The sequence below is a fragment of the Mauremys mutica genome, chromosome 19 (assembly GCF_020497125.1).
Source record: "Mauremys mutica isolate MM-2020 ecotype Southern chromosome 19, ASM2049712v1, whole genome shotgun sequence".
Lineage (NCBI taxonomy): Eukaryota > Metazoa > Chordata > Testudines > Geoemydidae > Mauremys > Mauremys mutica.
The window spans coordinates 20,910,923-20,923,092 of NC_059090.1; the positions used below are offsets into that span (position 1 = coordinate 20,910,923).

The following is a 12,170-nucleotide window of genomic DNA, read 5'->3' on the forward strand; positions in this document are numbered from 1 at the left end:
GTGGGAATCTGAGTAATTGACTAAGCTATATTTGGTCTGCTTCATAAAATGAATGTAGCTGAGAGCAATACATAAGCAACTTTCACTTGAAAAGGATTTGTGCAATGTTTCAGAAACAGAAACTGAGTAAGTTACACTCTGGCCAGTCAAGCGGCCTGCTATCTACTTCAGACCCTGGCTAGGAAAGTTATTGAATTTTTAGGTCAAATCTAGGCACGAAGTTGGGTGAGAGAACATTTTTATTTGAGACTTATTCCTTCAGAAATGTGCTTCTGTGTGGCTTTTACTGAGCAGCTGAGAACAAACGGAAATGATAAATATGACATCTATAAGTTCTGTGCATTTCAGTAGTAGTTTTCCTTATTGCATTTTGCAGTTCACTCACTATTAATAAAAGGAAACATATTGCAATTCTTTAAGAATTATATTCTTGGAGCTGGTGATAGTTTTGTCTGCTTTGCCCTTGATCTCCCACACCATTTTCATATTCTACTGAAATTACAGCATTAGGATACATTTCGCAACACTGGGGGAGGTATGTTCTATGTATGTTTAGCAAACTGTGTAGTTTGCCATAAACATTCCACTACTTCACTGTAACAGCAGCATTATGTCAAGCATTGCTTTATAGTAGGGCCATCTTCTGCGGATGTACTATTCCCAGCCAAATATGGCCACCTGCAAGTTTGCGCTGGTGTTAGCAGTTTCATCTCCCATTATTTGAATCCAGCTGGCTTTCCTTTGAAGTTGGTTCCATAATGTTAAATGTTAACTATAATTTCTCTTGGCTAAAAACAGATAGTGCATTCTTTCCTGTCTGTACGATAATAGCCACAAATGTGCTGGCTACGTTCTGTCTAACCCACCTCTGTGACTAGTTCCTTTACTAAAGAAAAAATGGGAATTCTGCCTCTGTAATAAAGAACGGACTTAAGCTGCAAACGTTCAGATTGGAACAGAGCTCTGAGTAGATTCTACACACCCCAGCGGTCAGAAGTGTTCAAATCTAGCGATTCAGAATAAACATAGGAGCCTCTTGCAAAAATCATATCCAGGTTTAAATTTTGGAGAACCCCAAAGTTCAGGGTTTTATTCAGTCTATGGTTTTATTCAGTCTATGCCCATAGAGGCAAGTGGTTTGGGGGGTTTTCAGCCATGACAGTAGTTTTCTAAACATATTTCAGTGCCTATCTTTGCATTAAGAACAATAGGGATATAAGGGGAGCCTTCTGACCATTTGAACTTGAAATCCCCAGAGAGCTTTTTATTCTAATAAAACAGCAAAATATTGGATACATGACACCCCCTACATCAACCTCTATCATATTAAGGAAACCTTAGAACTCTGGTCTGCAGTCTGGCCTGATACATTACAATTCAGCTGGGATCAGTATAAGGAATAATTGCATCTATTTACTTATTCCACTGTCAGAATGTTGACACTAGTTTTTCATATTGTCTCTGTCACTAAGAACCATAATTAAATAACATGTCAAATGTATTGATCATACATTCATAAATTTGTTTGATATATCATAGAGGCCTTTTGTTATTAGAAGATATCACAAGATTAAAATAAAAGTTTGTCAAACCATCTAGCTCACTCTGCAAGAGAGTTTTTTCCCTAATTAACCACAACATTCTGATGGCTTGTCATTTTGACATTAAATAAAGTAATTTCTTCATTTTTTTTTCAAGTTCAATATAGCATCTACTTTAGACCAAAATGATACTGGATATATATAATTATATTAGACGGTAAAATGACACACAATTTGTTGTATTTCTGATTTTTCCCTTTCTAATTTCTAAACTTAATAGGCCCTATCTTCTCACAAAGAAGATCACATTTTGGGGGTTTTCTGTACAAAGCATATAAACGATTCACATAGTCACATAGTCCCCTTCACATAGTCACACACACAAAATAGTGCATGGCAATTGGTGTCAGTTTTAATGATACCATGAGTGTCCTTCCTATAGCCCCAGTCCCCAAACACCCTCTCACATTTAGGAAAAGCAGAGAATCTTATGAAACTGACAGGGCTGAAAAAAATCAATAGCACATATGTCTAAATGATACCTTCTCTTCCAGATCAATTATAATTTGAAAAGAATCATATTGCCTATGTGCGGAGCATGCTATTTCAAGCTAGAAGTGCTATAAATACGAAAAAGGATAAATATAAATAGTCATTTGTAGTCCTTTTTTGATGTATTTTCTCTCTGTTTTCTGTAAGAACATAAGCTAGGAAGATTTTACTCAGATTTGGTGGCAGAACACATGCATTAAGATTAAATTTCTTTTTAAAATTTGCATTCTTTGTATTGTATGTTTCCTAAATGGGGCAAGAGGGTTTCTTCTCTTAGCCCTCAGTATGTCTTAGTATTAAAATCTAAAGTAACAGACCTTCATTCTAATGAGCTTTGTAAATCTGACCTAAAAAGTGTCGCCTAGAGTCTTTGAAATGAGTTTCCTACAACTTCCTCTGATCTGATTGTGTGTTTTAGGGGAGGTTAAATGGGTTAAGATTCTTAGCTGTCCTAAAGCCATTGGAGAGATTCCTTATTAATCTTTTTCACCCCCTAAGACATCATCTACAGATCTAGGCGGATTTAGTACATAAGATAACATAGTCAGCCCTGCCATAACTATCCACACAGCTTCTGAAAGGACAAAAGGGTGACAAAAATATAAAGAAATCCTTGTGAAGTTTGATTATTGAAATTAGTTTCCACTGTTTCCATCACCCATTCTCAGCTCTTAGCTGTTGAGTAAGACAGGTTCAGTCATCATCGGATGGTACTGCATGTAGCTTGTGACCTTCATTTCAAAAGAAGTTTATTGTGCTCTGTGTCCTGTGGTAATACTTGTGAGCACAAGACACTGTCTCCAATTAGCCCTATTACAGATGATCACCAAAAGGGCCTTGTTTTCACAGTACAGCTACCGTTAATAACAGCTGCCCTTCCCTGGGTCATATAGTCACTCCCCACAACCGCTTTTTCTGTTACTGTCTTGTTCCCCCACGATTGGTAAAGCTGTTAGCTCCTGGAATGAGCAGTAACATCGATGTGTAAACATCCTGGAGCCTGAGCTCAGGGAGAGAAATTTCCTTTCCAGCACTGAAATACGGAAAAAGTAAAAATCCAGAGATACTTACATTCATCTAGATGATTAATGCTTCTGTCTTTTAGACGTTCTTTGACATACTGTTACTGTTCAGGGTCTTTGCTTCTGGTGGGAAGGTCATCAAACTTGTTAGGGTACCAGCTTTTCACCATAATTTTTTTTTTTTAAGAATTCAGTTATCCTTTGACTCTAACAAACCATTTTACATAATTCCCTTTTTCTCCCGGTGTGTTTGTACTGCTGCAGTGACAGAGGGGGAAATCAGTATTTCCTGTTCAAGCTTCCTATTCTTTTATAGGCCTTATTTGTTCATAACCATTTGCTCTCACTTTCAAAGATCAGCTGCCATTTGAAAATATCAGGAGTTTGCCAATGTCCTATATGATTTGTGCTTATGAAACTCCGGAATGACTTGCTGTTAAGAATGAAATTTTGCAAGAAATGAACTTACATTTAAGCCCTGCTGAATTTCATAATTTGAAAGCAAAAAAAATTGAAACGTGGAACTAAAAGAATTTTCACTAGGATTTTAGAGTGCTTACCTAGGCGTTGAATTGCCTGTTTACTTAATTGTTTCCTAACCATTCTGCAGTTGCTGCTGTAGTCTTGTGATCCCATTTACAGTCTTTTAATTTAAATAAAAATTAAAAATATTGAGTGTCTTCTTCAAACCCGGACCTCTTCAATAAGTAATCAAAGTGTGTAGCTTTTCGTGTGCTTTAATATTGGTTAAAATGTACAGACCACACCCTGCAAACACTAACCATAGACCTTAGCATTTGCTGCCATGAATAAACCCATTGGTTTCGCACAAAAGTAAACGTGGCCCCAATTCAGAAACGCACTTAAACACGTGCTTCAGTCTGTCCATATAGAGGAAAACACTTAAGCACATGCTTCAGCCTCACATTTGCTTAGATCCCCATGGACTTCAACTTAACCACATGCTTAAATGTTTTCCTGAATAGGAATGTTTTCCTGAATCACTGTCTGTGCCTGATTAGTGTTTGCAGAATAGGGCTCTAAGAAATTAATTAAAATATGTTTACGTAGAATAAGGTTCTTCTAAGGGCAGGAGTGTGAATTAATCATTAGAGCAGGGAACCAGGACTCCTGGTTTCTCTTCCTGGATCTTCAGCAGACTCAATCTATATCCTAGGGCAAGTCATTTAACTTCTCTGCACCTGTTTGCCCATCTGTAAAATGGGACTAATAATTAAAATACTTGCATATCACACATGTCTATAAAGCAGTTTGAGGTCCTTGGGTGGAAGTCACTCTGTAAGTGTGTAATGATGTACATTATATAATGGAGATATAATAGAAAGCTCCTCCGAGAAGTGCTCAGCTGGCATTCTTCCTCTTTAGTAATATTTAAAGGGAAGCAATTCCATTATACTATTATTTATAAAAGCAATTAGATCTATTTATGGCAGAACATTAAAAAAATCCCCATTTTTTTTTTGCATTTGCAAGGAAAAATTATGACTCGTTGTGAGCTCTACCTAATAAAAGCATCCTGCTCCCATAATTCTCCTGCTGGCATTTTTGACACCAGCATGCTGGGGATTTTTGTCTCCATGGAGAACTACGCTGGATGTTTCAGTCAGGATCTGGAAGTGCTGTGGAATGTGCAGTTTAGTAAAATATACATTGGAGGCAGTTTAGGTATTCAGCCTCAGAAGCATATTTGTGTGTGTGTGTCCCTTGATTACTTATAATCTGACTTTTCTTTCTAATTGAGGCTCCCAGCATCTGTCTAGCTCCCAAGACTCTTAACTACTAATTTACATTGCGGTTGGCACCTGACCTTACATGACACATGTAAGACTCTTAGACAGATAATCCTGGCTTCTTCTTGAGAATTATGTCGCCATTGAGGGGTCAATGGTGTGAAACAGCACAGCTTGAGGTGCGAAGGGCAGCAGTGGCTAACACACTTTACCTAGCTGAGACTGGGAATCCCTTAAATGGCTGATCCGGGGTTTTAAATAGAGAGGCCTCCTCTTTTGTCCTGGGAAGGCGTTTCTTTGCTTGTCACTTACAGGCCTTTAAGCAGCATGTCTGTGTCAGTTAATTCTCGAACATCAGCAGACACATTTCACACTAAATTCCACCCTGTGGGGCTGTGTCTAATTGGACAAATTTGAGCAGCAGGCAGAAAAGCCACCACAGCATGGAGCATTGATATGTGGACACATCTTAAAGATACAGTGCCTCAGTTTTTCCTTTTAGTGAGTGCCAGCCTAAAATTTGAAACAGAGCAGGCCACAAGAAAGAAGTTTAATGCCCAGAGCAATGAGATTACTTTGGTGCTATTGATTTTTATGTAGAAGTGAACATCCAATTCCTTTTTAAATAGGCACATTCCTAGCTCCATGTTAGTTGTGCTAATGTAGAACACATTCTTAAGAAAGAGGAAAGTGTTTGCAACTTTGCAGTGTGTCAAGGTAATGTTTAGTCTAGCTTAAACCCTTTAAATTAGAGGCTTGTGCAGCTTTAAACTGCACAGCTGTGATCCACATTATAATTTCTCTGTGAGTTTCCTGCAATATCTCAAAAAGTGGAGTGGAGCCAGTGAGGCATTATCATTAGCGAAAAGCCTAAAAACTTCAGAACTTTGGCAATGAAAGCAAAGTGAGGGGTTGTCTTTTCTATTTTATGTTTCTTAAGTATAATAAGTGTCAGATGATTTGAGTAGCATTTTTTTTTAAGTAAGTGAATTTGGGGCTCATGAAAGGGTGCCTGATTGACAGTACTGCAAACAGAATTTCTTTCCTTATCCAGGAAACAGGCACGGTACTTGAAGTGGTCCATTCTACCTCAACCTTGACCAGGAGAAACCACCTCTTAGAGATGAGAGGGTGGACTTCAATCCTTGTTAATGTTCAGTTCTTGGCCTCCTTACTGAGACCACCAACAAAAGTGCCAATTAGTCCCAGTTGTGACAGTGGGGGTTGGGGTTTACGCTTGAAGGTGTGGGAGGCTAGTATTTTTGATACTTTCACTAGGAAATGGACCGAGGTCACCAGCTCATTCCTCCTAAGCCACTGAATGGCCATTAGATGTTAATGACTTTCCACCGTTACCAATCTGGGCTGGATTTAAACTCCTGACCTGGATGTGAGAAACTCCATATACCCATGAGAAATCTAAACCCTAAGTATGTTGTTTTGGACCCCTCAGGTGGAGGATATTTAATGTAACTTACAAGATTTCAAAGCAGTGATATAAGTGATAGGTAGAAATAGAGTATGTGGACTTGTTTTAGTGTTTGCAGTGTTATAGCCTTGTTGGTTTCAGGATATGAGAGAGAGACGGTATCTTTTATTGGACCAGTTTCTGTTGGTGAAAGAGACACGCTTTTGTGCTTACACAGAGCTCTTCTTCAGCTCGAAAGCTCGACTCTTCCACCAACAGAAGTTAGTCCAGTAAAAGATATTATCTCACTCGACTTGTATAAGTGGCATTGGTATCTAATACTGGTTGCTCACTCTGGTGATTTTAATAACACTTTTAGGAAACATACCTGTAGATTGTATATTTCATACACAACAGTTAGCATAAAAAAATCATATGTTGAGTGAGAAAGAGAAGTGAGGCCGTGTTTATTCAGTTTCCCAAAAGATGGTTCTCAGGACAGGTATTTACAGTTTAGGTCACTTAGGCTTTTGGGCCCATGCTCACCTGAATCTAAAACCTCTGTCTGAATCCCAGATTCCAGTGGGCTTCTCAAGCACAGTAAGGTGCAGAAAGAAAACTAATAAAAAAAAAGTCAGTGGCTTTGGAAGGATATTGTCAGAGTCTTGTGCTAATGCTGTCAGACATTGAAGCTCAAGGATTGAAGAGAGACAGTCAAATTTTAGCCCACTGATGAATTTCAATAACCTTCCCCGTAGGCAGGTATGGTACATTCAAAAGTTTGTCGTGCTTCTTTTCCATGTAGGTCCATTGAAAGCCTTGGGTTTTGAGCCGTGGGGTGGAGCGGTCGCTAGGTTGTTTTTAACTTTAGTGGATTATAGGAATGGAAAGACCTACTGTGGCATTGGAAATCACAATGTGGTAAGTAAAGGTGCACAAGTAAGTAAATCACCTATAATATTATTCACAATATAGTCACCTCCAGAGTATAATACTGTTAAGACCTCTATTTCAGCTAGTGCAGTATAAGGGCTTCCTGTTAGTTATCCGATGTTGTTCTCCCGTGGAACGTATTACATCTGTGCTTCACAGACTGCAGTGATTTCCAGCTCATTTCTGATGCAATGCATGGTATTGTTTTTGATCTGTAAAGTGCTATAGAACCAGAATATCTAGGAGACCATTTCTGTCTTTATGCTCCCTCCTGACAATTGAGACCTACTGAGCTCTCACTGATGGTCTGCAGGACCCTGATTTTCACATGTACTTAGCATTATGCACAAGAATAGTCCAATTCACTGGCCTTTCCAAGATCAAGGCCTAGATTTGTATGTCTAAGGACACAGCATCCTTGGTGAAAGCCCCTGAACTGTCTGACTCACCTGCCTTTTTGGTCCAACAGAACTGGAGTTTGCTTATCTTATTGCAAGGCTCTTGGCACTGGGGATGGCTTGCTAGAAGTGGTGGTTTAAGGAGGATTATTTAGTTCTCAGTAACTGATGCTGTGTGTATATTTAGTTATATTTTCATCTGGCTGTTTAATTATGAAGTTCATTTGTGTAGATATTGTAATCAAGAGAATTTTAGACACCAAAATCCAAGCTAGTCACGTGTATAGGGTTGAAGTCCCCCCCTTTTCACAGAAGCTATTTCTTTAAACTAGACTCATCATTTAAATCTCAGGTTCTCCTTTACTAAACAGCCTTTCTGAATTAAAAAAATTAATACATCTTTGTTTGAAAATTTTAAGGAGCAGCTTACTTAGAGCTTATATCTTGTGGGCCCTGTGGATTTTTTCTTCCCCCTGGATAACTCAACATGAATCCTAGGCTTACCCAGCACTAATCAAAGCTTATAGAAAGCAGAAGAGTGCAAGATTGAATGCCCTGCAACTTTAATCCCTCTTCATGCTACATTCTTTATGCAGAGTGTGTCAAAGATACATAGGTTGTGAAGTGGGAAAGGTTCCTGCTATGCCACAGGAGAATTAGTGAAATGCCAACAATGCTCTTACGGGCCAGATTCTGCCTCGGCAACATTGATGTCAATGGAAGTGAGGCAGAATTTGGCCTTGTTCAAAGATGCATTAGCTACAAGTTCAGGCTCCCTTCAGTATCTCAATGTTTGTTTTTCATATAGGGCTGTATTCATATCCCATTGAGGTCAATGGGAGTCTTTCAATGACTTATGTCTATCCCTTAAAAATAATGTTACATCAATAAATACTGAAACACCTGAATAGCAACACCAAATGCTAGGCCAACAGCTTTTATTTTTGATTATGAGAAGGGTTTAGTGGCCATGGACTGTAGTTCCAGAATAAACCGTATAAAAGGCTTCTTGGTACAAACTAAAAGAGTTAGAAAAAACAACACAAATTAAATATTTCCTTTGATGCACAAGGAAAGGTCATGCGCAAGGCGACAAAAAAGAGAGCCCTTCAGCAGTGTCAACATGACCTAATGACTTACGTTTGGGGGTAGTGATTCATTCACGCCTGGGTTCTACTCCTGGCTAGGCCACTAACTTGCTGTGTTTGTGTCTACACTGGAGCTGGAGCTGTAATTTCCAGTTCGGGTAGGCATACGCGTTAACAATAGCTGTGGTGATGCAAGCAGTGAGAAGGAACTAGCTGCCTGAGTATGTACCTACAGTTCAGACAGAATTGTACATCCGCTGCGGCCACACTTATGTTTTCAGAGCAAGCACAGGCATATCTACCTGAGCTGGAAATTACATCTCCAGCTCCATTGTAAACATACCTTGTGTGGCTTCAGGCAAATCAAGGCCCACAGAGGTTAAATATCTTGCCTAAGTCTGCAGCAGAGCCGGGAAGAGAACCCCAATCTCCTGGCTCCCAGTCTTGTGCCTTAACCATAACATCATTACATCTCTTTCAGGAGGAGAAGAAATACAGATAGGCTTTTTTTATTTAAAATATATTATTGATTTGTTCTTCTATTATTTAATTTCCACCTTTTTTATTTGTATAGGATACAGACCAAAGGGTGGAATTAAGGGCTCTTTTCAGTTGGGGTATAAGGGACCTGTTTCATGCCTCGTTAGGCCCTGGTAGCAGGACTGCTATAGTATATGAACAGCAGTGTATGCCAACAAACATCACATTCCCATTGGCTGAGTTGTGTTTGTACTGTGCAACAAAACAACAGGGAGCCTGAACTGCCATCCACAGAGGGAGTGCCCCCATCTCTGGTTTGGGGCTCATTGGCAGGGAAGTGTAGAGGAATCATGTGTTATGGATAGAAACCTTCATACTTGAGGGCTGCCAGTCCAGTTCCTATCCCCAGCACTGAAGTCAGCCCTCAGACACACATGCTTTTAAAACAGTGAAATGCTTTGATGACAGCTTAAAACGCTCTGATGTCAGCCCTGTTAAAGAATGCCTTGTAATCTCTTTACTTGGTCACTGGTATTTACCAATTAGAACCTCGACGGCTCACTGACAACATTGTAAGTTTGTGACTGTAACAAGATGAGAACGACTTCTTACCTTTAATTTTAAATGGGAAAGAAAGAGCTAAGCCACTTGCATTGTGCGATGATACTAGAACTGGGTGAAAAATAGAACAAAAATTCTGCAAAAAAAAAAAAAAAGGTCCAGGACATTATTTCCATTTTTGGTCAAAATTTTGAATGTTCCAAAATACTCCGACTAGCCCTAAGTGAAGCCTTCCATTGAAAAGAATCCACTGATTTGTATCTGCAGTATCAAAAAATAAACCCCAGGGAGCCATGTTTCATTTTGCAAATAATATGTTCAGATACCTTTTTGACTTTTTCCCATTCATGTTAGGCAGCAAGAAAGTAAAATGGGGAAAAGTAAGTTTTTAGGAATATTGGGCCAGATCCTGAGCTGGCATAGATCAACTTAGCTCCAGTGAAGTCCTGGAGCAATGTCAGTTTACATCAGCTGAGGCTCTGGACCACTGGCCCTAATTCAGCACAGTATAAAGCTTGTAAGCGTTCTTTGCTGAATAGGAATGGATTTAAGCATGTGCTTCAGGTTAGCCACTTGCTTAAGTGCTTTGCTGAATCGGAACCATAGTTACACGGATGGTGATTCTCCGTTCACAACAGGGGTTCAGGCCCACTCACTGTTTACAGCAATGGTTTTCAAACTGCGGGTCACAGTTGAATGGAAGGCACTGGGTTGCGGCAGCTCTGGTCAGCACCACCGACTGGGCCGTTAAAAGTCCCATTGGCGGTGCTGCCTGGCTAAGGCAGGCTAGTTCCCATCTGTCCTGACACTGCACTGCACCCCTTAAGCAGCCAAAAGCAAGTCCGGCTCCTGGGGGCGGGGCATGGGGCTCTGCGCACTGCCCCTGCCCCAAGCACTGGCTCCGCACTCCCATTGGCCGGTTCCTGGCCAATGGGAGCAGGGGGACAGTGCCTGCAGGTGAGAGCTACGCAGAGCCACTTGCGTGCCTCCGCCAAGGAGCCAGACCTGCTGCCGGCCGCTTCCGGGGCTCAGCACAGTTCATGGAGCTAGGACAGGCAGGAAGCCTGCCTTAGCATCCCCACTGCACCACTGACCAGGAACCGCCCGAGGTAAGCCCATGCTCCAGCCCCGCACCCCAACCCCTTGCCCCAGCCCTGAGCTCCCCACTTACCCAAACCCCTCATCCCCAGCTCCATTGGGTCATAGGCATCAACAGTTTTCTTCAACTGGGTCGCCAGAAAAAAAGTTTGAAAATCACTGGCTTATAGCATCTCTACAATATAATGGAAGGCATCAAGATGTCAAGGAATCCGGGAATAGTTCACTGTATGCAGAAATTTAGTCTACCAGGATTTCACTGTATATAGCAATGAGATCAAATGCATTGCTAACTTATTTATTTTAAATATCACTTGAATATTAGTAATGATGTCTATGAAGTAAACAGACTGATCTTTAAAGAGCATGGTGCCTGGTGAATGTCTGACCAAGTATTTAATGAGCCCAGGAAGGCTCTTTATCTGACTGTCTTCAGTCTCTTGACTGTGCCTTTCCCCTACTGTTGTGACTGGATGAATCTTATGGCTGATCAGTTTAAAAATAAGTGAACATTTGCAGAAACAACATGGAATCTTAGAACTGTATGTAGAACACATAGATGAAAAAACTGAGCTCTGTTCCACATATGATTGCGGCATCTCTAAGATTGAATTGTCCTCAGAGACAAATGGGTACAATTATCATTTTTAAAATGTATTTTGAAAGCTACTATAATTGAGACACTTGTTAACAAGCATGTAAGGAAGCCTTCCTGTTGCTCAGTGGGGAGGCAGCATGATCTTTTCTAGTGGCTACAGCACAGGATGGGGGCCCCTCTGTCTTCTTTGCCATTCATTGGTTGGCCTGCCGCAAGTCACCTAATCTCTCTGCCTTATTTTCACTATCTGTGCAAAGGAGGATGCCTGTACTCACTTAACATTCTTTGGATTAAAGGTAGTATATAAATACAAAGTAGTTTTAATAGTATTCCATTAGCAGTTTCTTGAACTAGGTGTTCACTTCTCTATTATGTTGAATATAAGATGCTGTCTTTACTCCTGGTATTCCTTCATAGATAAGCAAAAGCTGAAGGAGGAAAAACTTTTTAAAAAGAAACAAAAAATCATATGTACATTCAAAGTCCATTAATCATTGCTTATCTAGAAGTTTGGATTTGATAGATCTTTTCTTTTCATTGTCTTTCTTTTCTTTTTGAGCAGCAGAACAACACACCATAGTATCACAGGAGCAATTTAGATGTCAACCAAAATGTTGAAGACACTGTCTATAAAGTCATATATTATTTGGAGAGAGTGTCTTTGTACTAAATCTCCTACCTATTGATGCAACCAACTGACAGTGTTTGGATGAGACCAAAAGGTCTGCAAGGCAAAGAAA

The 12,170-nt window shown here is 40.1% G+C and overlaps 1 protein-coding gene across 7 annotated transcripts in view; it reads left to right on the plus strand.

Annotated features, from left to right (window-relative positions):
- BCAS3 (BCAS3 microtubule associated cell migration factor) overlaps positions 1-12,170 on the plus strand; it is a 482,555-nt gene that overhangs the window by 406,285 nt on the left and 64,100 nt on the right. The gene's annotated exons all lie outside the window — the stretch shown is intronic.